General features: G+C 40.2%; 1 non-coding gene across 1 annotated transcript; it reads right to left on the reverse strand.

The window, feature by feature from the left end:
- Positions 1–2,307: 2,307 nt before the first annotated feature.
- On the reverse strand, positions 2,308–2,414 carry LOC141589204 (small nucleolar RNA R71). Its single transcript, XR_012520154.1, has one exon. It is a non-coding gene; the product is annotated as a small nucleolar RNA R71 (small nucleolar RNA).
- Positions 2,415–4,624: the final 2,210 nt, after the last annotated feature.

The raw sequence follows: 4,624 nt of genomic DNA on the forward strand, positions 1-4,624 counted from the left end.
CATTTTCGTGGCAAAACAAGACTAAATTGATCAAATTCAATGACCAAGCATCAAGGAGAGACAAGATTAGAAGGCCTTTGTACATATCATAGTAGAAGAGCAATGTTGAGAAAGGATCCTTGAGTCCCCAAGGAAATCCCCAAGGAATTTATGAAGAAAAGGGAAGAAAAAGAAGAAGTATCACGATCGACAATCCGAGCGGATTGTCAACAATCCGCCCGTCCCCGCCCTTGCACAATCCGAAGCGTCCCAGTGGAATCCTCTCGGATTCCCCCTCAAAGAATCCGCCCGATTCCCAGAATCCGCTCGGATTCCATCGCCCAAATCCGGCCGTCCCGACCCTAATCCGCCCGGATTCCTTCACAGTGCGGGTTGTCTTCTTCAAGCTACGAAAAGAGAAGCCCTTCTCTCGGAAAAATACCGAGTCTCCTTGCTCAACTTAAAAAGTGTAATTACTAGTTTAGCCCTTAGTTAACCCTAATGCATCCTCCCTAATTTTCACTATAAATACCCCATTAGTCTAATTAGAGGAGCATGTTCTTCTTATCAATAATTAGTGTAGTTAATATAAATCAAATCTCTCTTCAATATTGTAATCAAGTATTAATCAAGTTTTAATCCAAGTTTTAGTTCTTTAATCTCTCTTTTGTTCATCCTTTATTTTGGGTAATTGAAGATTATTTGGGTTATTATTGGGAGATTGACAACCTCTCAATCAATCATCAAGTACTTCTATTATCTTTGCTTTATTATTGGAATTATTAGTAGGTATAATCTCTTAATCCCTTTTTAATTATTGTTAATTACTTTCATTTATTCATCATGTTTCATATTGTTGGTATGATTGACAACCTTGCTAGCATGATCAACATGATAATGAGTGAGTAGTCTCTTAGCTAGGGTTAATGGGTGATTAGGGGAAACCAACATGGGGAATGATTCATGCTTAAATTAATATGCGTTCATATCTTATTTGCTTGCTTGTTTTGATCTCAACTCATGCACATGTTATATTTGATGAAATGCTAAGCCTATGAATCCTTGCATTTACTATCATCTCCTATCTTTTCAATGAGACTTGTAAGACATAACCCAACTCGAGTCTCATTAGACCATGCATGTTGTTGAGTAGGGAAGATTAAGTCGACTTGTAGGTGTTGTACAATCTAATCGATTCGGCTCCGGGACCCAAACTTTCCTAGGATTGTAAGACATAACCCAACTCAATCCATCACAACAATAATTGCTTGCTTATAATTTGAGAACATGTTTGTATGATCATATCCCATGATTCCCCTATGATCCCATGACACCCTAGTGCCTTTAATCAATTGTTTACACCCCCTTTTATTCATCTTGCTTGTTTATTTTCATTGTTATTCTAGTTTAGTAACCTTCTACATCAACCCAATTTGTGACACCCCTTAGACACCACTAGTTACAATAGAAATCTCATTTCAACTCTCGTCCCTTTGGATCCGACCTTTACTTGCCTCTTTACTAATTGTAGAGTTGCTTGTTAAGCTATAAATTGTGTTTTGATTCGACCGTGACCAACGACCACATCTATTTATTTGTGAATACTAAACGGTCCGCTCAAAAATGGCGCCGTTGCCGGGGACGGTGTTTGTTTGATTTAGATTTCCTTTTTGTTATTAGTTGTGTCTTTCTTCGCTTTGAGGAAGTAAAAATCCTTAAGGTTTGTTCTAATTGTTTTTGAGTTGTTTGATATTTTGCATGTCTAGAAGGTTACAAAGTGATTTGTTACCTTTTGACCGTGAAATCGAAAGAACCTTGACGAACAATAGGAGACTTGTTAGGAGGAATTTGAGAGGTGTTGGTGAAGTTGTTCAACCCACTAGTGAGTTTGTCAATCCTTTCGCAATAGAAGGAGAAGAAAACCCATTACACAATATCCCACAAAATCCACCTACAATGCCAAAATTCTCGTCACACTCCGTACCCACCGAGGATAATCTACCAAATGGTACTCCTACACCGCAACATCTCACCGGAAATTTTATTGCCAAGTCCGCCTTCATCCAACTAGTTGAGAGGAGCCAATTCGGGGGAATGCCTAGTGAGGACCCTCATTCTCATATGGAAACCTTTTGCGATTATTGTGATGCTATCTCTCAAACGGGCGTGACTCAAGACCAAATAAGATGGGTCTTATTTCCTTTTTCCTTAATCGGCACCGCAAAGCAATGGTTGAAGGGCCTTGATAAGGCCACCCTTGGAATAGATTCTTGGAAGAAGTTGGCTCTAGCTTTCTACAAAAAATTCTACCCACCGGAAAAGACCAACATGCTAAGAGCTCAAATTACGGGTTTTAAGCAAAGGGATGAAGAGTCTTTGTATGAAGCTTGGGAGCGGTTTAAAGGTATTTGTCGCTCATGTCCTCACCATGGACTTAGCGAATGGTTTTTGGTGCAACAATTTTGGAATGGTTTATATGAAGATTCTAGGAACATTCTCAATATGGGATCAAATGGAATGTTTACCGAAGTTGATGACAATCAAACATGGAACAAGATTGAGGAAATGGCGGTCCATAATTCACAATATAGTAGACCTCGCAAGGCTACTAGAGGAGGAAAGCATGAAGTGGACTCCGTTACTCAATTGGGTGCTCAACTTAGTGCTCACATTGACACAATCAACTTGAAGTTTGAACAAGCTATGGCTAGACTTGAGGAAAACTCAAAATCATCGAAGCATCATGTCAATGCCATGACGGCTTCCTCATCAATCCCAAGTGGGATATGTGAGAATTGTGGAACTTTGGGTCATGACCCAAGTGAGTGTAGGGGAACAACCGAACAAGTTAATGCTTTCCAAGCTTACAAAAGTGGTACCCCTTATTCAAATTTTTACAATGAAAACATCAATTTCCATCCAAATCTCTCATACAAGAGCCAAAATGTTCAAAACCCTCAAACAACATACACTCCACCACCCATGAGAAACCAAAATCAAAGACCCTTTTACAATCAAAACCAAGGTTACCAAAATCAAAATCCATACAATCACCAAAATGACCAAGGCTTTGATGTCCAAAAAGCGGTCCTCCAAATGCAAAAGAATCAACAAGAATTTTTCACCCAAATGCAAAAAGATAGCCAAGCAAAAGAAACCACCATCAACAACATTCTAGCTCACACCAAGATGTTGGAAACACAATTGACTCAACTAGCATCTTCAAGCTCACAAAGACAAAAGGGGCAATTACCACCTCAAAGTAATCCCCCTAGACATGAAACGGTTAGTGCCATTCACTTGAGAAGTGGTACAAGGTATGAGGCACCGAAGAAGCAAGTTGAGGATGAAGTTGTGGAAGCTAGTGAAAAGGAAGAAATTGTGCAAAACTCCAAAGATGGAGAATCATCAAAAGAAGAAAGTTCAAAGAAAAATGAAGACAAGGCCAAAGAGAAGGAGCCCATTGTGATTAGACTTCCTTTTCCAAGTCGTCAAGCCAAGCCCAAATTTGATGATCAACTTGGAAAGTTCATGGAAATTGTGAAGAATTTAGAAGTCTCAATTCCTTTCACGGAATTAATCAACCACGTTCCGGCCTATGCAAAGTACATGAAAGATATCCTCACAAAGAAGAAGTCGATCCGGAAACTTGAGACTATCGCCTTCACTAAGGTGAGTAGTGCAATACTTCAAGGGAGTTCACCTCCAAAGTTAAAGGATCCGGGAAGCTTCTCAATACCGTGTACCATTGGCGACACGACGATCAACAAAGCCTTATGTGATCTAGGGGCTAGTGTGAGTGTCATGCCGTACTCGGTAAGCAAAAGGTTGGGAATGGGAGAGCTTAAATGCACCAACATCACACTTCAAATGGCCGATAGATCGACGAAGACACCATTAGGGATATGGGAAGATGTCCCCGTGCGAATTGGGAAGTTTTTCATCCCGGTGGACTTTGTCATTGTTGATATGGAGGAAGATTCCAACATTCCAATAATCCTAGGAAGACCTTTTCTACACACCGCGGGTGCGGTGATTGATGTGAAACATGGAGAGCTCACTCTAGAAGTGGGAGATGAAAGCATAACTTTTAATCTTGGCAAGACCATGAGAGCTCCTCGTTTGCATGAGCCATGTTTCATGATTGATCATTATAGCCAAAAAGATGAAAGGAAGATATCGGAACTCCAATGGAGGAAGAAAATTGAAGATGCTCCATTCAAAGAGCAAGTGAATTGTGACAAGGAGAGCTTGCAAAGCTAATCAAAATCAACCAAGGAAGAAGAGGATGGCCTCATTGGCCAAGAGAAGAAATTGGGAGAGTTGTCTCCATCTAAGCAAGAGATTTTCAACGATCAACTCAATGAAGTTTGTGGTCTTTGGGACGACGAGTTTGAAGGGATTTTTAATCCCTACATTGGACATGCCATCGATCATGATCAACAACAAGGACCACGGTCTATTGAGGACCTCTACCATAATAATGAACAAGCTTTTGATTACTTCTTCAAGGTGTTGAGCAACATCAACAACACCTTGAACATGCCCCCTTGACATCTCATCAAGAATGAGAGTTTGGTGGAGTCCTCCCTAAACCACCACTTGTAAATATTTCTAACTCCCTAACTTACATTTCAATTCTTGT

This window comes from Silene latifolia, chromosome 6 (assembly GCF_048544455.1).
Source record: "Silene latifolia isolate original U9 population chromosome 6, ASM4854445v1, whole genome shotgun sequence".
NCBI classification, from domain to species: Eukaryota; Viridiplantae; Streptophyta; class Magnoliopsida; order Caryophyllales; family Caryophyllaceae; genus Silene; species Silene latifolia.